Source organism: Topomyia yanbarensis, chromosome 2, assembly GCF_030247195.1.
Source record: "Topomyia yanbarensis strain Yona2022 chromosome 2, ASM3024719v1, whole genome shotgun sequence".
Taxonomy (NCBI): domain Eukaryota; kingdom Metazoa; phylum Arthropoda; class Insecta; order Diptera; family Culicidae; genus Topomyia; species Topomyia yanbarensis.
Genome location: NC_080671.1, coordinates 309,927,966 through 309,953,932, shown reverse-complemented (window position 1 = coordinate 309,953,932; position 25,967 = coordinate 309,927,966). Strand labels below are relative to the sequence as shown.

The 25,967-nt window shown below is 39.6% G+C and overlaps 1 protein-coding gene across 1 annotated transcript in view; it reads right to left on the bottom strand.

The window, feature by feature from the left end:
* LOC131683540 (neural/ectodermal development factor IMP-L2) overlaps positions 1-15,706 on the bottom strand; it is a 117,258-nt gene extending 101,552 nt beyond the window's left edge. The window contains exon 1 of the mRNA XM_058965596.1: positions 15,376-15,706. The gene's annotated coding sequence lies outside the window, so the exon portion shown is untranslated. The remainder of the gene's footprint in view (positions 1-15,375) is intronic.
* Positions 15,707-25,967: the final 10,261 nt, after the last annotated feature.

Sequence of the window (25,967 nt, the reverse complement as noted above, 5' to 3'; positions counted from 1 at the left end):
GAATACTAGAAAGCATTCACCAACTTTCGAAGTTGATGGTTTCGAAATTATATGATGTTGGCCGTAAAAAACATCCACTTGAAAAGTGTATATTCCTTGATTTTATAACATTTTATAAAAGAATGTTACCTATGAAGATGTGAAAGGTATTTTTTAATATATTTTTTTATTTGTAGAATGGATTGGTAATTACTAAACAGTTATTGTATTTGAACTATCAGTATTTTTATTAAATTTACATTTTATATTGAAGCAATTTCGAAAATCAATCAATTTTTGTCAAAATACCCCCAAACCAGATTTCTGGCTACACCACTGATTAAACTAGTATTTATTTTCCAAGCTCTCGTCAGTATGCAGTTTATTTTTCAAGCGGATTTTCGAGTACTTAAGTAGACCGAATTTCGACATTTTTGGACAATACCCCCCCTGCGCACACCTCTAGTAGACTTAAGTAGACTTTAGACTTCCCTCTCTCCAAAAGTCTAAGTATAATTTTCGTTTTTTTGAAAATGTTTTACTTCACTGTCTGGGGATAAATGGGTGTCATTTTAAAATCTAAAATATCTCCTATGTAACGAAACTATTTAAGGTTTACACCAAGGAGTTTTTATTCTCAGGTGATACGATCCTCAAAAACGCCGACCAGCCATATTGGTTTTATAAACGACATCTAACAACATTGTTTACTAGTTCTCTCCATATGTTTGCTTTGATTTCAGTGAGTAAACAAAGTTGTTCGCTGTCATTTTTCTTCCCCGCAGTCTGCTGCATGCTTAGCTCACTCCTCACCTAGTTACTGCCGAAGAAGAATCACCTTAGAACTCTAATCACCTTGGTTTACACGCTTATAAATCCACTATTACTAGACGGGTTTTAATCATTCATACACCAACCGATTCAGAAACGCCTAATATTGTTAATAATTTAATATCAGTGCACTACATTTATCACTATACACTATCAAAAATCGGTAAAATTGAAAAGTTCGCGAAAAAAGTAAAAATTTACATCAACGAGGCAACTTTTTCAGGTAGAGTTGTTAATAGGAAAGCTTTGTTCATCTATCTCGGCTCATTGGTGACTGCGGACAATAACACCAGCCGGGAGATCAGAAGGCGTATTATCTCTGGAAGTCGTGCTTACTATGGGCTCCACAAAACTTTGAGATCCACGAAGCTTCACCACCGCATGAAATGCGCCATGTACAACACACTGATTAGACCGATGGTTCTCTATGGGCACGAAACGTGAACAATGCTCGAGGAGGATCTGCAAGGACTCGAAGTCTTCAAAAGAAGGGTGCTGAGAACGATCTTCGGTGGTGTGCAGGAGGATGGCGTGTGGAGGAGAAGGATGAACCACGAACTTGCGCGACTCTATGGTGAGCCAAGTATCCGGAAAGTAGTTCAAGCTGGAAGGGTACGGTGGGCGGGGCATGTTGTGAGGATGCCGAACAACAACCCCACCAAATTGGGTTTCACCTCCAACCCGGCAGGTACAAGACGGAAAATAGCGCAACGTTCCCGGTGTCTGGACCAAGTGGAGCAGAACCTGGCGAGTATCGGGCAACTGAGAGGTTGGAGACAAGCAGCAACTGACCGAGTGACGTGGCGGAATATTGTGGAACAGATTAAATCATGATAATATGATGTATAATCAGGAAATATAATATATAAATATATGTTAATAGGAAAAATGGCTCAATCAAACGCGAAAAGTTATAAATAGAGATGTCGCATTCTAACGACATTTAATTAGCAGGAAAGTGGAAGGTGTGAATTATATCTTTGAATACCTATTAAAAGCCATGTCTTCTAGGGAGAGCAAGGAGTGGAAGGAAGTAAGTTTAGAAAAGCGTGGAATAGGGGCGCGTGCCTGTTTGAATCATCTTTTCCTCTTGTGCCAAATGAGTAACATTATGGCTATAGCTTCTGGACGCTGCACAGAGTAGTAATTGGGGTCAAATCCTGGCCAAAATTATTGCATGCTGTTATTACTGTTATTATGCCTTTATATGAACTGAAAATAGACAATAACTAGTTTTGGGAACAATTTGGCATCCACCTACCGGTGGAGAGGTCACTTTTCTTTTTTATTTCGAACACTAGTAATTTTGAGGTGATCTTTGTGAATACATTTGTTTTTGCAGTTGCACAAAGAGTTGCTCAGTAGAAAAGGGACAAGAAAAGGGACGCCTGTGCACATATTCATACAGATATATTTTGCCAAACATAGTATTAGGTTATATATCATTTCGTTGTACCTGAAATTAGTAAACTTTATTTTCCAATTACTTGGAGACTGTGGATCGGACAAGATCGGAAGAGTTTGAATATTCGTTGGATAGCCGAAATATTGTTTTGTAATAATGGCAACTTTGCCCAATCTCGCCGCTTAATGTAACTTTTTTACCATTCAAAATTTAGAATAAAATGCTTTAAGGGGGTCATCTACTCGCGAGCCACAAAACTGAGCTCTTTTTTGGGAATAAATTGTAAAGCATCTACTCAATGGATTTTGAATCTTTTTTTTTTTTTCATTTTGACTTTTCAATTTTACTTTTGAAGACGAAAAGAAAAATCTTTAACGGCCTTGAAACTTTATTGATGACATCAATGTTGAAACTGCTTGGGTCCCGCTTAAGTGAAGTTGTGGCAAATTGGGAAATTTGTCATCAGAAAACTTATATGTTTTAATCATAGTCACGTTGGCTATTTTTTCCCGAGAGGGATTTTTTCAATTTCATAATTTGTAAAAGTTATGTAACGATTTGTGAAAATTTCCTATATTTACATTATTATCTGGCCTATTAGGGGCTATGAAAATAAAACAAAGTGACATTTTGCAAATCCCTCTCGGGAAAATATAGCACGGTGTTCCTAAAACCGTTATTAACAAAAAATGACCATAAATTTGTCATACGGCATTCGAAAGATACAGTATCCAAGCATCTTCTCAGTGAATTTCAAAATGATCGATCGAGAGATTCGAGATAAATTGCGATTTGAAGTTTTATGACACGTTTCATAAGGCTACCAGCAAACACCCACGGGTTTGGTCCTATCTCTATAAACAAAAAATATTTGTCTACTTATATAGTACATGCCATTCGAAAGATATAGTAATCAAGTATATCCCCAGCAAGTTTGAAAATATTTCATTGACGGAATCGAAATTTATAACGGTTTGGGTGTAGTATGCGGTCATAGATAGGTTTTCTACCAGACTTCAAGCGTGAATCCATGTTTGTTAATTGACTATTTAGATCGTTTATACGTGTCGCGGTTTTTTAAAGGAAAACCTTACCATTTAATTACATAAATATAATGTACAAAAGGTATTATTTATATAGTGCACTGAAAAAGTGTGAAAATAGGGTTGTCTACCAAACGTTAAATATAATGTGCAAATTAAAAAAAATGGGTAAAAGTTGGAATGTTTACTTCAAAAGGCCATATCTCAATGGCCTTCAAAAGGCCATATCTCTAATTTTTTTTTCATTATTCAACAGGTAGACGTTTCATAGTTAATTTTCATTAAGAAGAATATAAAATAGAGTTATGTACATCAATAAATATACAATATAATTGATCTCAACTTAAAGCTTTTCTTAGATATCATTATGTTAAGTCAAATATTTTTAGAAGCAAGTTCAAAGTTAAAAGAATAGAAGACTCCGCTTCTCCTATTAACGATTTCCATGTAATACCTGCTGATATCGGAACATCGAAAGCTCGTTCAAGTTTCAATGCGATATATGCTTTTACTAACTGCATTAATCGTTTGCGATAAAACATTGTAATTCCTAGTAAAAACAAGAAATGAAATTCTTCCCGTAGTACTCTTGTATTTTAAAGTCTACAGTCTACAATTTCAACTGACTTGTGCCATTTGTCTATTCGTGCCAAGATTACATTACCTTTTTAAACAAAATGAGATACACAGTAAGTGAATTACATATCTTTCTTGTATGTCTTCAAAACGGCAATGGAGAGGTATCACTATTCAAACATCAAAATTACTCGAACCTTTCAATATAAACCATACAACTCATTTCACCACCAGTCGTGATGGAATAGAATGCACGGCGAATTAGTAAATATTTTCAATTGCTTTAAGGGGTTATATACACGCAGAAAAATTAAGCATATTAAAACCAAAAATATGTGTTATTGAATCTTATCATTCATTATTTATTACTTCAAACAACAAACTTATTGGTCTGAAAATATTTCTTTACTGCAATTCCAATAAATTTGTGCTTTCAATAAAAACATTTAACATTTTTTGTTTTGATTTCAATAAAATATTTATTAAAAAAATGGAACAATAACTTTTTGCATAGAAAAAATAAATGAATTTTATCCCTCCCCAAGGTTTATGGGTTTAACGGTATTGCAAACATCATCAAGCATCAATTGCTTTAAGATGGGTATTGCATTACGCCTCGGTAGTGGTGCATCGAGGAGACCGAGAGGGCTTATGCGCCTTTTTGCCTTTCTCAATAGAAAGGTATTGCAATTGCTCTGAAAACCGACTTTTTAACGGAGGCCCGGAGGGCCGAGTGACATATACCATTCGATTCAGTTCGTCGAGTTCGGCAAATGTCTGTGTGTGTATGTATGTGTGTATGTATGTATGTGTGTGTGTATGTGTGTGTGTATGTGACCAAAAATGTCACTCATTTTTCTCAGAGATGGCTGAACCGATTTTGACAAACTTAGTCTCAAATGAAAGGTGCAACGTTCCCATAGGCTTCTATTGAATTTCTAATGGATCCGACTTCCGGTTCCGGAATTACAGGGTGATAAGTACGAACACGCAGAAAATGTCGATTTTAATAAATTCTGCAATGAATGTATAAAGGTGAAAATTTTTCCAAAATATGACCACAACTGCTTCGATTTGTAGTATTAGGTCACTAACATACATTCAAAGTCTATTTGGCCACATTGGCCACCATCCTCGGTTCCGGAAGCCCCGGCGGAAGTATCTAAATTCAGAATAACAGTCACATCGGTTTCTCGGAGATGGCTAGACCGATTCGACTAAAGTTGGCCTCAAATGAAAGGTATTGCATCCCCGTAAATGGCTAATTAATTTCATCCCTATCCGACTTCCGGTTCCGGAGTTACAGGTTGTGGCGTGCGATCACATAACAAATTGTGATTCAAACCGATACTCCGATGAAAGCAAAAAAGGTAAAAATTTCGCTAAAATGTCTCTCAAACAACTTAAATTTGCTGTTCTAGGTCACCGACGGCCAACCAAACTTTCGTTGACTACGTTGACCACCATAGACGGTTCCGGAAGTGCCCGGGAAAAGCGGCCATCTTTCAAAATTTACGAACTCACATCAGTTTCCCGGAAATGGTTGGGCCGATTTTCACAACCTTAGTCCCAAATGATAGCTATAATATCCCCATAGATGTCTATAAAATTTCGTACGGATCGCATATATGGTTCCGGAAATATAGACTAAACCGTCCGGTCACATATGAAATTCCCATATAAGCCGGAACTCAATTTTTTTTTTTCAAAGGGGGGACCTCATGAAATTTCAGAAATCGAATTCGTATTTTTGATGCCAAACATCTTTAAAATGCATGAAACGTCGAGATTTTATGTTATCTCGAAAATTATTTTTTTAATAAAAATCGACTCTTTGGGACTTGCCGATTTTGCACCTTTTTTCAGTTCAATATTACCGTGGCTGTTTTTTCTTTTTAAAAATTTTATTTTCCTGTATATATTTTCCTGTATATAGTTGTCATGTGATGTATAATAATAAAATGTAATATATGCATTTAAAAGCTTTTAATGAATATAAACAACGCACACATTCTCGTGATTCATGATTGAGAAAGGCACAATCGCACCGCTAGGAGGATTAAAATAGGTTTTTATGTTATATGTTGCTTCATACTCTGCACCTGCGCATACCAACGCTAAACCACTGGTCTATGCGCGGTGTCGTGGCCGACTGGCGGATCGACGTAGATTGATTTTTGCTGCGTGCCAAGTTTGCAAATATTGTTCTATTGGTGGTATTCGTGGACGGGGCTCACGGAAGGAGTCATTGTGTGTCCATTTATCGGTCGACTTCGTCATCGTGCATATACCAATTAAATTAATTTGATAATTAAATTAATTTAATAAAGTAGAATAAGTAGAAAACTATTAGTTCTATCTTTGTGATAATCGTAGTTTTTCGTACTAGTGTACAACTGTTATGTGCTAGTCGTATGTCTATCTATGTATGTATTCGTCTGAGTATTTGTGACAGTTGGGTCAGGGAATGGATGCAGAACTGACGTATATGATAGAATAGTGGCTAATACTTCTGATGATAAATCTGAGCATTTGGTTCTATTCATTCGAAAAATCGGGTTGGATAAATTAGGGTAAAATAAATTTACCGACGCACGTGAGTCATCCATTCCCGGCCAGCATAGCATGATGAAAGTCTAACAGCATGCAATTGTCATTAATGATAAATATACAACATTTGCTGCATTTAGACTAGTTTGATTGCATGGTACATATGTTTATCTATTCTTCTTCATTAGTCTGTTTCTTTTGTACATCTATTAGTTTGATTTTCCATTATTTATGTATACCAAAATAGTATTGTTCAATTTATATACTTCTAGTCGAGCTCTTTGCATCTTTTTTTTCTTTATTCGGCATGTTATGATTCCTTTTATTAATATATCTCTACTATACGCTATCTATACTCATATAGGTACAAACGCTCGTGGCCTTCATGATAACACAAACCTGGCCACAAACGCGACCATGCAATTGCAATAATCCACATATACTTACGCCCGTGATTTCGCCTACATGAAAACACCCCGGTAGTTAAGTAAACGTGGCATTTTTAAACTTCCAAACGCGGTCTCAAACATTAACCCACCACTCGCGCGATCATGAAACGGTCACGTCCGAAAGTTTTACCAGTCTGGACTAATGCCTTCAGTTGAACCAATCAAAAAAGTGACGATCAAATTCACTAAACAACACGTTCCACGGTGACATGACCTGGAACTCAAGTGATATGGGGAAACGGACTTCCATCTGTACCATATACTAAAAATTAAGCTTCAGATTCACGGTCCGCGCGCGATCAAGCAAAACTACGTCATTATAAAATCGAAGTTATACACGCGAAACCACATACACATGACAAACACGTTAATATACAAATGCTTGAGCCTTTCGCGATCATCCTCGACATCTACACCAGCGATCTAGTAAACATGATGGCATCCCAGTGATAAAGCGAATGTCTCAGCTCCTATAAATTTTTAAACGCGGTCTCAAGCGTGAACCTAAAAACTCCCGCACTCGCACGATCATGAATCGGTCACTTCCAGATATTTCTATCCCCGATATCAGCAGACTAGGTACATGCCTTCAATTGGATCAATTAAAAAAAGAAAGCTCTCATATCCACTGGACACCACGTTACATGGCGACATGACCGAGGACTCTAGTGATATGGGGTAACTTACTCCCTGTCAGAATGTGAATTGTACACCAAAAAATAGTTAGTAGGGGGAATAACTCCGCCAACCTTCAATATTTTTTTTGTAATTCAACTTATTTTCTCAAGCTTCGATAGCACTACCAACGAGCTGTCTTTTGCTTTAAAAAAAAATGCATAAAACGTTTTTTAAAAAAATCACGAACTTAGCTCACTTTTTCGCCACAACTTTGTATATAACACCTTAATACTTTCGTGACCTCTGGTAAAACAGCAGTCCTTGCGTTAGAGTTTTTAAAAAAGTAAGAATGATATCAATAGCTCACTATAGCAGTGAAAATGTTTCTCATTTGAGAATTGAACATAGTAGTCTTATGAATTACAACACAAATAATACTTTTATCTGGGACATTTTCAATTATTTTGCATTGACCTAGTTCATCCCATATTGTGTACAAACAAACTTCCTGGTGCAACTGAATCATTTCATTGAAGATTTCAGATAACGAAATAGGAAATTCTTAACGACGAATTATAATTATGTACACCAGTTAAGGTAGATGCGATCGTTGTACCATCTCAATCGAATATCAATATTGGAAACAGAGCTAAGCAAAATAGTCCAATAGAAGATGTAATTGTGTGAACTGAGTGACAAGTTATTATCGCAATGCATTTTTATTTGCAATGTCCCAACAGATATTTACTGATAACTATGCGGGATCAATCGTTTTTTTTTATTTCATTCTTCCGTTCCCGGTAAATTCATGTTTTATTTTCCGAATCCCGGAAAGTTGAAAAAAACGCCAAGAAGTGGAAGCTCTAGTTTTTTTTATTCATTTCGTTTATTTGATAGGCACAAATGCGTTAGCTTGGCGGTGCCAAATTCTTTTGTTTTTACATTTTGTATATTTTAAAACTAGGAGGTTACAATGTTGAAATATTTTTTTAAAAAAGAAAAATTTTACAGCTATCTTAAGACTAGAAATAAGATTCTATATACAAGAGAGGGGGCGAAAGATTTTTTTTATGAAAAAATTTTAAAACAAGGAATTCAATAGTAATATTTTTTTAGGAAATATTTACAGTTATCTTAAAACTAACAATATAGTTTGGTACACAAAAGGGGGAACAAATATTTATGAGAAAATTCGCAGGTGTTTTAAGACTAGGGATACAATTCTATTTACAAGATGGGGGATAATAGTTTTAACAAAGAGGTAAAATTACAACTATCTTAAAACTAGGAATACAGAATACAAATTTGAACTTTTTTAGCGGAGACTTATGCTTGGTCAAGATATTCAGAGGGGGGCGGTAGAAGCAGTTGTATCAAGGACAGGGGAGAGAAAGCGTAGATGGTGACCGGGAGAGAAGAGCAAAACTTGCAACTTTCGCTCAAACGGGAGATCAGCGAAAGATTACCGCCTCAGTCTAGTAGGTCGGATTGGCGGATGGTATTCTTCGGACCCGCGGGGAATCCTTCAAAAGTCATCGGACCTTGAGTCGCTCTCGCTTCAGTTTCCGTAGTGGTAAGTGCGACGGCGGTTACATAGTTGCAGTCTGGAGCTGATCGGTCCCACAATGCAAGAGAAAGCTTCTAAAACGAGAAATAAAAAGAGAGGGGCTAAATTGGGATATTTGTCGTTTTTATGAAAGTATAAATAAGGGACATATAGGGGAAATCACGATTTGCCAGTATATCTCGGACTGGGACATTGGGTGGTCTACCTCGGGCCCGAAGGGAATCCTTTAACTGAGACCTGGCGTCCAAGTACCCGGCGCATACCCAGACAACGTGCTCGATGTCGTGATAGCCCTCGTCACAAGCGCACAGACTACTCTCCGCAAGCCCAATACGCCGCAGATGCGCATCCAAGGTGTAGTGGTTGGACATAAGTCGGGACATTACACGAATAAAATCCCGACCCACATCCATCCCCCTGAACCAAGGCTTCGTTGATACCTTTGGGATAATGGAATGTAGCCATCGTCCAAGTTCACCATTGCTCCACGAGGTTTGCCAACTGTTGAGTGTCCTCTGACGACAAATACTAAAAAATTCGTTGAAGCAGATTGGTCTTTCGTATATGTCACCATTTAATGCGCCCACCTTTGCTAATGAGTCGGCCTTTTCATTGCCCGGGATAGAGCAATGAGAGGGGACCCAAACAAAGGTAATTTGATAAGATTTTTCAGATAACGTACACAAGGACTCCCGTATCTTCCACAGAAAATATGGGAATTGCTTTTTGGGCTTCATCGCACGAAGAGCCTCGATGGAGCTGAGGCTATCCGAAATGATGAAGTAGTGATCTGTGGGCAGAGTGTCGATGATCCCAAGGGTGTACTGAATTGCAGCTAACTCTGCGACGTAAACTGAAGCGGGATCATTGAGCTTGAATGAAGCGGTGATAGTATTGTTGAAGATACCGAAGCCAGTGGACCCATCGAGATTTGATCCGTCAGTGTAGAACATTTTGTCACAGTCGACTTCTCGGAATTTATTATAAAATATATTGGGGATCACTTGCGGGCGTATATGGTCCGGGATTCCACGAATCTCTTCCTTCATGGATGTGTCGAAGAATACAGTAGAATCAGAAGTATCTAGGAAACGGACACGGTTGGGATTGTACGAAGAAGGATTGATGCTCTGTGCCATGTAGTCGAAGTACAAGGACATAAAACGGGTTTGAGAATTAAGCTCGACGAGCCTCTCGAAATTTTGAATTACCAACGGGTTCAGAATGTCGCATCGGATGAGCAATCGATATGAGAGTTCCCAAAATCGATTTTTTAGCGGAAGAACTCCCGCCAGCACTTCGAGACTCATCGTATGGGTCGAGTGCATGCAACCCAAGGCAATGCGCAAGCAACGATACTGGATTCTCTCCAGTTTGATGAAGTGTATGTTCGCAGCGGAGCGGAAACAGAAACACCCGTACTCCATCACCGACAATATCGTTGTTTGGTACAACCTGATCAGGTCTCCTGGGTGAGCACCCCACCAGGTTCCAGTTATTGTTCGGAGAAAATTGATCCTTTGTTGGCATTTTTGTTTCAGATACCTAATGTGACATCCCCAGGTACCTTTAGAGTCGAACCAGACCCCGAGATATTTAAATGTGAAAACCTGGTTGATCGTTGCACCCATTAATAGAAGCTGGAGTTGCGCCGGCTCACGCTTCCTAGAAAAAACAACCAACTCAGTTTTCTCCGTGGAGAACTCAATACCCAGCTGAAGAGCCCAAGCAGACAAATTGTCCAAGGTATTTTGTAATGGTCCTTGCAAATCGGCAGCTTTGGGCCCTGTAACAGAGACCACGCCGTCGTCTGCAAGTTGCCTTAGCGTGCATGAATTGGCAAGACAATCGTCAATGTCATTCACGTAGAAATTGTAGAGCAGGGGACTTAGACATGAGCCCTGGGGAAGACCCATGTAGCTAAATCGCGATGTTGTTAAATCGCCATGCGAAAAGTGCATGTGCTTTTCAGACAACAGGTTTAGCAAAAAGTTATTTAAAATTGGCGAAAGACCATGCTGGTGCAGCTTCTCTGACAGAATGTTGATAGAAACTGAGTCAAAAGCCCCCTTAATATCCAAGAAGACTGATGCCATCTGCTCTTTGTTAGCATAGGCCGTTTGGATTTCTGTAGAAAGCAACGCAAGGCAATCGTTCGTCCCTTTGCCTTTGCGGAAGCCAAATTGTGTATCTGACAGTAAGCCATTTGCTTCAACCCAATTGTCGAGGCGAAACAAGATCATTTTCTCGAACAACTTCCGAATACAGGACAGCATTGCAATCGGCCGATACGAGTTGTGGTCGGAGGCTGGTTTTCCTGGTTTTTGGATGGCGATGACCTTCACTTGCCTCCAGTCATGAGGGACAATGTTACCCTCAAGAAACTTGTTAAATAAATTCAACAAGCGCCTTTTTGCAGTGTCAGGTAGATTCTTCAGCAGGTTGAATTTGATTCTGTCTAACCCTGGGGCGTTATTGTTGCATGATAAGAGAGCAAGTGAGAACTCCACCATCGAAAACGGTGTTTCGTTCGCGGTATCGTGAGGAGACGCGGCGCGGTACGTTTTCTGTACCGGGACAGAGTCCGGACAGATCTTCTTGGCGAAAGCAAATATCCAACGGTTTGAATATTCCACGTTCTCGTTGGTACTATTACGGTTACGCATACGTCGAGCCGTACCCCAAAGAGTGCTCATCGCTGTTTCTCTCGTTAACCCGTCGACGAACCGGCGCCAATAACTACGTTTTTTGGCTTTCATTAGACTCTTCATTCGCCTTTCTAACGACGCGTACTGTAGATAGCTAGCGGGTAACCCGTCTTCCCGGAAGGCCTTATATGCAGTGGACTTTTCCGCGTACAGCTCTGAGCACTCTTTATCCCACCACGGGGTGGGAGACCGTCCATGGGTATTCGCGCTGGGTACTGGTTTAGTCTGAGCTTGATTCGCACTGTCGAGAATCAAGCCAGCCAAAAACCTGTACTCTTCCTCCGGAGGAAGTTCTTGAGTGGATTCGATTTTAACGGATATCGCGGTCGCGTAACTCTTCCAATCAATGTTCCGTGTGAGGTCATACGAGACATTGATTGTTTCCGATGGTCTTGAACCGTTAGCAATTGAAATCACGATAGGCAAATGGTCGCTACCGTGGGGATCAGGGATCACCTTCCACGTGCAATCTAACTGTAGCGAAGTCGAGCATAGAGATAAATCCAACGCGCTTGCGCGTGCTGGTGGTGTAGGAATCCGCGTCATTTCTCCCGTGTTTAAGATGGTCATGTTGAAATTATCGCAAAGATCTTGGATTAATGTTGATCTATTATCATCATGAAGACAGCCCCATACCGTACCGTGCGAGTTAAAGTCTCCCAGAACTAGCCGCGGTGCCGGTAAGGATTCCGTGATATTACAAAGCGTTCGGTGCCCTACCGAGGCTCTAGGAGGAATGTAGATGGAAGCAATGCAAAGGTCTTTACCTTTGATTAAAACTTGACAAGCGACAATTTCAATGCCTGGTGTCGAAGGGAGGTTAATTCGGTTGAAAGAATAGCACTTTTTGATCCCCAAAAGTACTCCTCCATAGGGGTTTTCTCGATCCAGACGAATTATATTAAAGTCGTGGAAGTTGAGATTAATATCGGAAGTTAACCAAGTTTCACATAATGCGAAAGCATCACATTTTAAACTATTTAGTAAAAATTTAAAGGAATCGATTTTCGGGAGGATACTTCTGCTGTTCCACTGTAGAACAGTGATCGAATCGGTGTCCTCGTTCGATGACTTAGCCATCGAAGGATACGATCGCTGCAAGGAGGGGCCATTTAGTAGTCAACTGCTTCAAAAATGTTTGCACTATAGGGAGAAAACGTATCAGAAGGCTTTTAAGAGGATCAGTAACATTGAAAGCTGTGAAAATTAAGTCCACTATGTCAGAAAATTTCATTAGTCCGTTACTGGACTGAGTATCTGTTTGAAAAACGGGGACACTTGGGGTTTTTGGTGTGCCTGGAAGTGGTGGGTACTCCTTGTTAGAATTAATATTTCCAAGTCCTGGAGCAAATTGCTTCGGCTTTTGTGCATCACTTCCGTTGGATTTATTGGTTGTAGATGGCGCACTCTGAGTGGACGACACCTTGGCACCCTTACGAGGCAATGTAGGGGAGGCTGGATTTCTCCTCTTCCTGGATTCCCCTGGGTTAACCAATGATGTACCTTCTTGTGGGTCGTCAGATTCTTGCTCAACGCCAGCCAAAAGAGCAAAGGAATTTTCGGAAGAAACAGATGGCGAAGCATTCTTTAGCATTTCTGCATAAGAGTGCCTCGAGCGATCCTTAAGGGAGCGCTTAATTTTATCCCCGCGCTGCTTGTACGCCGGGCATGACTTAAGAGCATGCGGAGGGCCCCCGCAGTAAATACACTTCTCAGTTTCTCCACCGCAAGCGTCATCCTCATGCTCTCCCTCGCATTTGCCGCACCGTTTTTTATTGCCACAATAAGTGGCTGTGTGGCCCAGTTGCTTGCAATTGCTGCAGTTCATTACCCGCGGTACAAACAGGCGAACAGGTAGGCGAACCTTATCCAGGAGGACATAGTTGGGAAGAGCAGATCCGGAGAAAGTCACCCGAATCGAGTCTGACGGAGAATAAGTTGTCTTATCATTTTCATTTTTTGCGGAATACAATTGCTTACATTCCAGAATTTTCACCTTTTGAAGTGAAGGGTCCTTAAAGCAGCCAACCCCGTACTTCAACAGGTCTTCGCACTTTAGACCCGGTTCGGCGACCACCCCATCGATCTCCACAACTCTACAAGGCACATACACTTTGAATTGCTTCGTAAAACGCTCGCTGCGAGCAATCTGGTTTGCCTGGTCGAGGTCATTTACTATAACGCGTATCTTATTAGCTCGAACACGTGTTATCTGAGCCACGGACGGGTAGTTGGCAGTCAGCTCCCGTGAGATTTCTAGAATATTGGGCGATTTCGTGTTGGGCCGGAAATACACCACCCAGGGTCCAGTCGAACTGGCTGGGTATGTTTTAATACGGGGAGGACTGGGGGAATCAGGGGAGGGAGTAATTTCGGGTTTATCCGGTATATCCATGGGAATATCATTCCCATCCAATGTTACTTCGCCCTCGGCCATTTAGGCACGAGGATAACACGTGGTGTAAACGAGAGATGAAACTTATATTCAGGGGAAAGGGCAGAAGTAGAGACCGATCGGGGAAAGGGAAATGAAAGAAAAAAAAAAATACTTAGCTTATATAGCGGCGATTCCGGCTATTCTGGTATTCACTTCACCAGCCTGGGCACCGGCGAACAAAGACTGCCTCGAACAATGGTTGACCTTCACTGACAATTTATTCTTGTTCACTTTATGCACAGCACCAGAAAACGAACTGCTTCGATCGAGAGCTCGGAGGGTTAAGGAAGCTCTAGTTGACAAGTATGAAGCACGAAAATAATTTAACTTTGATGTGAGGTGCTAATTTTGTTTGAAAAATGGAAAAAATATGATTTTCATGCAAAACATCTATTACGTATACATTTGTTATCGTTTATCTAGTAATGCCGGCGTCACACTTTTATACAGCGTGGGTATTAATATAAGCATAGGGTAAGGGGTTTACTACTGAGAATTTGTCGCATTTTCGCAATACACGCGCTTGCATTACATTTACAAAACATATGTGCGTGGGTTTTATTCAAATTAAATTGTGGTTTCAATCGCTTGCATTGTGTGCCTGAGGCACTTAATTTTAAACTTTTGTTTCGAGTGGGTGAATACCCATTCAGTTATTTTCGATTGGGTAGTATTACCCATACTACTAGTACTACGCAACACCAAAATAATAGGAAAACAAACATGTTACAGAGCCCGTAAAACATTTACCAATTAGAATGCTTTCAGTGTAATCAAAAAAGTTTCAAAGTGCTGATCACTAAACCACACAAAATACTTTAAGGGAGTTGTGAGCCCAAATTTCGAAAGTTATTTCCGGAATGGATCGGAAAGAAACTACTCAAGATATTTTATAGCGTTTTCTTATTTCTCTCATAAAAAGCCCATGTCAGGCCATAGTAACACTTCTGCCGAATAAATAATAACTCATAGGCACCCGATATTCTAAATATTTTAAACAGGAGCTTACCAACATTAACGGCACGGCTTTTTAGAAAACGCATTTAAAGACAAGAGTTTAAACAAAATATGATTAATGAAACTTCATAGATATTCCTTAAGTTACGATTACAAATATACAAAAAAAAATATTTTTTTGAAACCGCACAACCAGACGACCCCCTTAACAATACCGAATAGAAAATGTTCACAAATTGTCATTCACATACCTACCTTATATAGTAAGTATCAGCTGCTGACTGGGTTACTAGATTAACAGGCACTTGATTCACTCACAACACTGATTCGGTATTAGCTCGTTTGGGTAAGAACACTGATCACACACACACGGAACACTTTTCTCTTGGTCAGGAACGGAAAAACAGAACCTTCTTCCGACTCCCGCAATCACTAGTTGGCACGCACTCACACTACACTTAATTAACCTTCTCCGTAGGTCGTAACAATTCCAACAATGTCCGGTCGCCGGTTTTCCGAGTTCACTATCCAGCACAGATCAATTCGGCACCGATTTCGATTCGCGATTGAACAGCCACCAGTCTCGGTTGTTCCTTTTATAATCCTTGTTAAATATATGCCGTCTCCAAGTGAGTCCCGAGCAACAGACTGTTGCTGCGGTGGCAAATTGATTTCTTGCTGCGTGTGGAATGAATTGGCCAGCACTGGTGTTGCTGATCCTATGTATAACGCCAGTGCCAGTCAGTGGTCGGGATGAGTGCGCATCGAAGAAAGTTTAATGAAGCAATTGAAGTAAATCCAAAATTTGGTCTTTATGAATTATAGATGTTTGTTCTACCAAGTGACATACATCTAACTTCGATGCAAAGTACGTAACAGCATGCAGATTTTCAAAAATAATCAAATCACCTGACAGTGAGATGTTGACGGTTTTGATGGTACAATTTATGGGCAGGACGGCTCGATGGAGACGCTGTATAGATAGGAATCACAACCCGTTTGCGATTTGTGTTTATCGCAGATATAATTAATAATAATTATGGAGTGGTACCGCTGTCCATAGCACTGAGTTGTCCTCACATTGACAACTTGATCAAGTATTACTCACTGAACATGATAGTAATACCATTGCATGATTGTCCAAAATGGTATTTTTAGGTTGGTCCGCAAGTTTTCTCGCGAATAACGGGAGTGTTTGAAAACTTCCTTTCAATGATAAGATCATGTAGTGAACCGCATGAAAACCGTTGTAGTGATGGATAGTCTCAATAAGCGAGAAGAAGTCATCACCCAATGTCAACAAAATGTTGGATGGATAGTCTCAATAAGCGAGAAGAAGTCATCACCCAATGTCAACAAAATGTTAACTTACTGGAACTTCCGTTGTACCAATTCTTAACCGTCAGATACTCAGGTGGCTCTTGTCATATCCCATGGATTTAACACATTTTATGTGTGTTTGTGGGCGATGACAATGCTCGGCAAAAAACGACTTGAGTGCTCTGAGACGGCATTTTGGTCGGAGCTGTTCTCAGAACTGACTGTTTTGTTCGTGAAGCAGCAAAATAGTGATAAAAAATGACGTTTTTCGTTTGTTTTTGGAGGTTTTATTGGGAGCAGCTCAGGCGATTTTTTTTATTTCGATTATAAAGGTTTTAACCTGAAGATCATTCGCCTTTTTTGGGGCAAAGACAAATCTTTGTTAGGAAAATCTCTAACCGTACGGGGTTGGGAATCGAACCAAGGTGAGCTTCGTACAAGGCAATCGATTTACCAACAACGCTATGCCCACCCCACATGTGATAGGCGTAGAAACTTTTTTCTTTTTTTTGACATGGCTCAATGCGTTAGCTTAACGAAGCCGTTGGTTTTTTAAGTACATACTACACGGTGTGTTTGCTAGAACAACTTTATTCGAAAAAAGTCATCAATAACTTTTTATTTTAAATTTTTTTTGTTTGAAAACTTAGGTTTTACAATGAAACTGGTTGGTATTTCATAATATCGCAGAAAAACTATTCGTGTAATTAGGTTTCACGAATAAATTTAGCTGCATATCATGCACATAAAATGAACCATTAAAAACATGCAAGTCTGTATGTTCCTATGGAAATTCACATTAATCTGCTCGAGACTTGCGCGCTATTCATTCAACTTTCAGCCAAAATATCTTATTTTTACACGATTTTATACGAAACGGTGTTAAGCAGGGAGGGAAACTAACTGCGATATACACATACATGCACGAGTCGCAGCTCAATGCGCTTGGAACGTTCACGCTCAAGCGAAACTTATGTACGCTACTTTGCAGTCACGTCGTTATGTGTCGCTTTAGCTCAGTCAGTAAGGGGGTGTCTTTGACGAGTCAATGATTGTCGGTTCAAGTCTTGGTGTTATTTAACGGGAATTTTTTTAGATGTCGGTTTCGTTACCATTATTGTATTATTGGTTATTTGTAGTACGATTTGTGTCAAATGTAAAATTAAGCGCATGCATAATTTTACACAATTGGTCGCGTTCCCTTTATGTGCAGTATAGTTAGCATAATCTTAAATAAAAATTTTAATCTGTGTATAGTTTACCGTTAGCGTTCAAAGATGATTGTTAATAATCATAACAGTTTTTGCAACCGGCTGAGACGGTTGTGCCTCCAGTTGGAAAGTTTAGTTCTCAAGAGAATGGCAGATTGCGAGACGCTATACGCGTTTGTCAAGTGGGAAAGAGAGACCAGTTCGGTAAGTGTGAGTCAACAGTTGAGACGTCGGAGGCGTGGTCAACAAGTGGTGTTTCGACAGAAAACAACGGGTAGACAAATTTGCATACCGCGGTGGCAGGAATCGACCGCCTGAAGTATTGGTGTCGTCAGGCAACTCTAATCAATGACGGGAAGCGTTACAGACCCATTTGTTCTGTTCGCAGAAGCGGAACGACGAAGATGGACAACGCATCGACAGTGGGGTTTCCACAGCAAGCCACAGGTAGTCACGTTTGTCTACCGCGGTGGTGAAAACGGAGAGAGCGCGTTTGTGGTGGTGATACCGACAGGCAGCTCAACGGGAAGGATTGGAAGAGTCGTAGGTAGACCTATTTGTCTACCGAAGAAGCAACGCGACGAAAAAGGACAGCAGGGGGCACCGAAAAGTGTCACATTGTCAAACAACGGGCACCGAGTTTACAACGACACACACAAACTGTGTTTTACCGGTGTTGACCTTCATCACATCAGAGACATCAGATAAGAGGTATGTTTTTTCGTTCCTTTTTGCGATAGTTTTTCTAGATAAAATGGATGACGTGATGGGAGAACGATTAACTTACCCCCTGCTAAGCCTTCTGTTGAAAATGTAAACCCCATTAGAATTAAAATTTAGCCGGAGTTGTCAACGGGACCATTTATTATATTTATTAGGCGTAAAGTAAAGGCGTTAAATATTATCCAAAGTTAAAAAAAATTGTCTTCGGGATCTCGAATGTAAAAGAGATCGTCAAAGTTAATTAAGACAAAATTCGCATTGTCGTTGCCAGTCTCAAACAAGCCAATGAAATTGCTTCTTGCGAGCTTTTTACGCGTGAATATAGAGCGTATACACCTTCAAAGTAAATTGAAATTGATGGGGTCATCACAGAATCGAGTTTGACTGTTGATGACTTAATTAATAATGGGGTTGGTCGTTTCAAAGACACTATACTTAAAGACGTAAAGATACTTGAATGCAAGCAATTGCGCAGCACATCCACTTACTGGTCTAATAAGGCACGGTGTGGCAAATGTCAGGGTTCTCTTCAAGAGGATACATGCAATAAAAACACAGAAAAATGTTTAATGTGCGGAGAAAACTCGCATGAGCTTCTTGCATGCCCAATGTCTAAATTGCGCGAGGATAAAATTAAACAATCCTTGAAGGAGAGGTCTAAATGCTCCTATGCAGAAATGCTGAAAAATGCTACTCCTAAACCCATCTTCCTAGAAAACACTTACACATCTCTATTTTCGGAGCAGTCTGACTCTGACACATGCACATCATTTGCACATCAACAATCTTCTTTTCCCAAACTGCCAAGGTAGTGCCTTAAAATTTCTCCTCCAATTGATAAACTGCGCCCAAAGTTCTAAAATTCCGATTCAAAACCGAAGTCAATTCCGCGCGGTTTACACAATCCAAGCAGAACACCATTACTGGAAATAATTAACTAACTTCCTCTGAGCCTCAACCGGGGGACGATTAGTGAAATTTTCTGAAATTGTTGATTGGATTTTTAAAGCATTCAATATTTCTGAACCGCTAAAGAGTACCTCCCAACAATTAGAGCATTTTTAGAGCAGCTGGTTGCTCAATGGTCCATCCTTGCAGCGATTATATCTTTCGATGGATAATTCAACTCCTAAGGTGAAAGACTCCATCGCTGTTTTACAGTGGAATTGCAGAAGTATCATACCTAAAATTGACTCCTTAAAAATTTTGCTGCATAATTTGAAATGCGATGCTTTTGCTTTATGTGAAACATGGCTCAAACATTAATTTCAACTTAAATGATTTCAACATTATTCGCCTAGACCAAGACATCTCGTATGGAGGAGTGCTTCTAGGAACTAAAAGATGCTATTCTTTCTATAGAATTAACATCCCCAGGATTGCTGGCATTGAGGCTGTAGCTGTCCAAACGAACATTAAAGGCATAGACATGTGTATCGCTACTATATATGTATACCTCCCAAAGCTCAAATTGGACAACGTCAGATTTTTGAGGTAGTGGAATGCATGGCTGCTCCGCGACTGATACTGGGAGAATTCAACTCGCACGGAGCATTATGGGGTTCTCTCTTCAACGATAATCGATCCTCTTTGATATACAATGTTTGTGACGAATTCAATATAACAGTTTTAAATATTGGCGAAACAACACGCATCCATAGACCACCTGCACGTCCAAGTGCATTAGATCTATCTCTGTGCTCGACATCACTTCGGTTAGATTTTACACGGAAGGTTGTACCTGATCCTCCCGGTAGCGATCATTTGCCAGTCGTTATTTCAATTAACAGCGAATTAGGCCTCACGAATTCAATCAATGTTCCTTATGCCTTGACACGAAATATTGATTGGAAAATATACGAAACATTAATTTCCACTTCTCATACTTCGATGGATGAACTGCCCCCTACCGAAGAATATGAATTCCTAGCAGGTTTGATTATTCAAGCAGTACAACAAGCCCAAACGAAATGCAATCCTGGCATGACAATAAATAGACAGCCTACTAATTCTTGCTGGGACAAAGAGTGCACAATTAAATTCAACTTGGTGAAGAATCTACCTGACCTAGCAAACAGACGCTTGTTTAATTTATTCAACAAGTTTCTTGAGCAGAACATTGTCCCGCGTGGTTGGAGATAAGTGAGAGTTATCGTCATTCCAAAACCGGAAAAATCAGCCTCCAATCATAACTCGTATCGACCGATTGCAATGCTATCCTGCATCAGGAAATTTGTTGGAAAAAATTATCCTTCGACGTCTCGATAATTGGGTTGAGGCGAACGGCTTGCTGTCGTATACTCAGTTTGGATTTCGGAGAGGAAAGGCAACGAATGATTGCCTGGCGCTACTTTCATCAGATATTCAACTCGCTTACGCAAAAAAGAACAAATGGCGTCTGTGTTCTTAGACATAAAAGGAGCACTCGACTCAGTCTCCATTGATGTTCTCTCGGAGAAACTACATCAATGTTGTCTTTCACCAATATTAAATAATTATTTACACAATTCATTGTCAGAAAAGCACATGCCTTTTTCATACGGCGATTTGGCGACATATAATGGGCTCCCTCAAGGCTCTTGTCTAAGTCCCCTTCTCTATGATTTTTACGTGAATGACATTGATAATTGTATTGTCAGCCATGCACTCTAAGACAACTTGCAGATGATGGTATGGTTTCTGCCACAGGACCAAAAGCTATAAATTAACAACAACATTGCAAGATAGCATGGATAAATTATCAATTTATGCTTTAAAGCAGGGCATCGATTTCTCTACGAAGAGAACAGAGTTGGTCGTTTTTTTTTCAAGGAAGCGTGATCCAGCTCAGCTTCAGCTTCAGTTGGTTGGTAGAACGATGGACCAAGTCCTGACTTTCAAATACCTTGGAATTTGGTTCGATTTTAAAGGCACATTAGGTATCTAATAACGAAATGCCATCAAAGTATAAATTTTCTGCGAACAATAACTGGATCATGGTGAGGTTCTCATCAAGTGACCTGACAAGATTGTATCAAAAAACAATACTTTCAGTAATGGAATATGGATGCTTCTGTTTCCGTTCAGCTGCGAACACTCACGATATTAAACTCGAACAGATACAGTATCGTTGTTTACGAATCGCCTTAGGTTGCACGCAGTTGACGCATACGATGAGTCTTGAAGTACTAGCGATATGAGGTTATGAACCCCTTAGTTATTATAAGTTTTGAAAGACTTGTCGAGCTTCAATCCCAACCAGATTCATGACAGTGGATTTCAATCACATGTCACAAGAAATAACGCTTGCTAGGTATGTTCCCGCATACACTAATATACTAGATATTCCCGAATCCACCTTATTCTTCGACACGTCCATGCCAGCGGAGACTCGTAGAATTCCGAATCATCTACGCTCGCTGGAGATCCCTAAAATATTCACTGTTACGCGACCTTTGGCTACAATGAAGAGGGGTTTATGTGTGTGTTGTTTTAGCAAGTAAGAAATTATATTTAAATTTTGTTTGTTACCGGCTCTCGTATGTTATTGTATGTAGTTTATTCCATAGGTTAAGTACACTTAAAATAATTTCACCCGATAAATAGGCTGCGAAAAAAATGTAACTGTTATTGTTTAGGGAGTTGCGCATCTCTGTCATAAATATCTCAAGACTAAAAGAGGCCTTTTGTGCCCACCCCGGAACGTCCAGACCATTGGAGTCTTGCACGATTCCCCATATGGGACCGCGATTCCCCTCTCGAACAAAATGCAGCCGGAATCCCTAAACGATATCAAAATAAATAAAAATTCATATGTACCGGAAAAGCCGCAACGGCAAAGGACGGCAAAATAGACCGCACTAAAAACGATAAGTTAAACCCAACCCCAACCCTGTCGATAAAACTTTTTATGGCAGAGCATGTCGTCGACGCAGAACCACAGTATCCGGCTACTAAGTGGGAGAGAGAGAAAATAGGAGAGCATGAGAGATGAGAAGAAGGTGATGCTGAGAGAGATGAGAATAAACGAGAAATATTGGAGGCGTTCGATAATAAGTGATCAAAGCGAACGGAGTGGACAAAGTACGGAAAAAATAAATTTAGAACCGTGAAAGTACTTTTAAGAAAACGCGACGACAATAATCGGAGGTAATCATCACCGTCCTCGGCGAAATAGAATCTGGCCGGATAGTCCGAAACCAGTATCGAGACCCGTTTGCGACACGGATTGTCCCGGTCCTCGAACCCGTTACACGTGCCATCGTCCCAATTTCACCGCGGACATCGGACGGATCACTAACTCCGGTTCACAACCCGCTGGATTGGTAGACACGGATCATTATACATCGACACCCCCCCCCTAACCGATTTCTAGGAACCCTACTGTACCAGTACCCAATATTGTAATCGTATTTTCTATTTAATTTCATGAATTAGAGCCCGGTCACTCGTAAATTCCTCTTAAGTCCTCCTCAGGTCGGATGCCGACCCTGAAAAATAGTTTAATTTGAGCTAGCTGGGTCGTGTGTCTCATAGACCAATACCAACACAAAGACTGCCTTAAAATGTTTTACACTGATGGGTCACGAATCAGTGAGGCCACTGGTTTCGGAATTTTCAACAACTATCTGAAGCGAAAACGGACACTTTATACACGAACACTGACTAATGTGGCTACACCACATCGCTTTCTAGTGCACTGTCCGACTTCGCTACCGCTCAGTCGGCTTTTAACTAACTAGCCCCTATGTTTAAGTAAACCGGGTAAACGAGAGGACCACAGGTTTGCTTGCAATTCCAGCTACGGGTTAATCAATGCCTCGTCCAACGGATCCTCAGCGGCTTTGCGCCGCTTCGGATCCTTGGCCTCGGATATGCGGCCAAGCCGCATCACACTAGCTCCCAGTATAAGCTCACTTGTTAAAACACTGTCACTGTTATGAGAATTATTAAGCACAACTTATTTTTTCAGTTTACCATAAAATTTCGCATGAATTCATTAAATTTATTTTTTCTAGTGCATAAGCACATATTAATGGATCGTTTTACATATGCTTTTCTTATGGATCGTTTTGTAAATATCCATGAACCATAATTTAATGTTCGATATATGAATCATTTCTAATGTTCATTTTTACATCTTCTATGGACCAAGAAAAATTATTTAGCAAACATTTTCATCAAATTTATGGAACTTTTTCTGACATTTTATTGCTCCATTTTGTAATACCGTGGAACATTTTTGTCGATATTATGGAACATATCGACGTGTTTTAATGTACATTGTTAATATTCTATGGATCAATGTCAGTTAATTTATGGCGCAAAATGTATCATTTTATGGAACATTTCCAATATTTTTATGGGGCATTGGTTGATTTTAATTGCTCTTTTATTACTGTTTTGGTGCTCTTTTGCGACCATTTTATGGTTCAATTTTACATAATCTATGGATCAAATCACCCCTTTTTATGGATCATTCACATTGCTTTATGGATTTTCAGTTTTGTTTTATGGAACATGGACAACTTTTTTATAGATCGTTTTACAATTCTTTATGGATTATTTTAAATATTTTATATGCAAAAGTTCATTTTCCCGTTCACTATAGTTTGTTAATAATTAATACATTACCCCCGAGCCATTACTTTATCTTCACTGATAGTCTCAGCACAATTGCAGCTCTACGCCCAAAGAGGGTTGATAATCACGATCCATTCTTTTTGGGGAAGATATGAGAATTTCTGAGTAATCTAACAAGAAAATGTTATCAATTTACCCTAGTGTGGGTCCCCGCCCATTGCGGGCAATGAGAAAACTGATAATTTAGCCAAGATTGGTGCACTAGATCAGTGATTCTCAACCTGGGACCCTTAATGGACCGTGAAGTCGTTGCTGGGTGTCCGCGAAGATAAATATATTTTTTGAATGCATATTGAAATTTGCATATTGCTTCCTAGCAAACTGAAAATAACATTTTGATAGCATACAAAATCGATGTCTATCAGTGGGGGTCCGCGGCAACCCAGTGTGATTTCTAAGGGGTCCGTGGTATGAACAAGGTTGAGAACCACTGCACTAGATGATGAAATATATGAAAGATCCATCGCTTTCAATGAGTTTTATAGCGCTTCTCGCCAGAGCACGCTAATTGGCAAACATCTTGGGACAATGGAGATCTGGGACGACGGCTACACTTAATTATCCCTAAAGCAACAACGAAGGCATGGTTCAAAGGATTGGATGTTAGTGGGGACTCAATCCGTGTGATGTCCAATCCATGATCCGTGATCCATGTCCAATCATTATACAGTAGGATTCCGTTTTTGGCAACAATTTAATTTTTTTTCAGTTGCCAAAACCGGAACCGTGCCAAAAATGGAACCTTATTTTTAAAGTTTGGATTTTCAATCTACGACTTCAAAAATGATTCAAGGATTTTTAATCATGTGCGAATGAGATGAAAGAAATTTTTTTAAACAAATCAATTTTGTTCAAGTTTTATAAAATTCAGTCGTCGCACAGTGATAACTTTCCAAACAAAAGTCGGACAAACCCTCAAAAGGGGTCCGAATTTGATGAAAATTGAACATTGGGGTACGTCGCTGAATTCATATTTGGTGTTAATTTTTTTATTATAAATAAATTTTGGCACCTTGGGTGGTTTGAAAATTCATCATTTATGAATATAAAGTGCACTGTATCTTAAAATTCATTTTCAAAAAAAAATTGTTTAGTGAATTTTTAGCAGAATACACATTTTTGCAATTGTTGATAATGCCTAGAGACTTTTATAAATTATATTGCGATCCCTGGGTAATCAAAAACTACCATGCGTCATCTTCAGACATATCATGAAAAATCACCTTTTTTCATATCTCGGGACAGAAACGGGCAAAACAAGACATTAATTTTCGAAAAGTACACTAATTTTCAAGAGTTATGAACAACAAGCGATCTTTCCGAACTGTTTCGAAAAAAAGTACAGCCACTTTGAACATTAAAATTTTAATTTAATGCACAATTTATTATTTGTTCTTCAGAAAGAGTGAGTGAGAAGATAGCCTTGTACCGACTAAATCGAATGGCAAATATAAGTCCAGCGAATAACCTTACTAATGAAATCAGTTCAACCGTAATCGGAATCTTAACTAAAACGATATATTCATTTGAATATCATAGGTTTCAACAAAGTTTGTTCGAGAATTGATCATCAATTTACCCCTTGGAGGTCTGTTAAAAATCTATCTTTTGTCCACAAGACTTAATATTTTGGGAAGACTCTATTCAACTTGTTTACAAACAGATAAAAATGTTGAATCATTCGTTGAATTCTCGAGTGCAATGACCCTCATGACGGAGGTGTAACATATCCTTTAATTCGAATCGTTTTTCTTTGGCCCACTGAACGTCAAAACTCAAACAATTCACTGCATGGTAGTGTTGATTTCGCTCCTGGGGCTGTTACCCCTTCTTTCAGAAAATTAATGAACAATTTGGTTAAAAAACTACAAGGGGCAGCCCTATGGGGTTGCACGAACTGTAGACGTAGGACTATACTACGTAATGTAAAATATTTATTTTCTTAGTATTTAGTGTGTGGGAAAAAACACC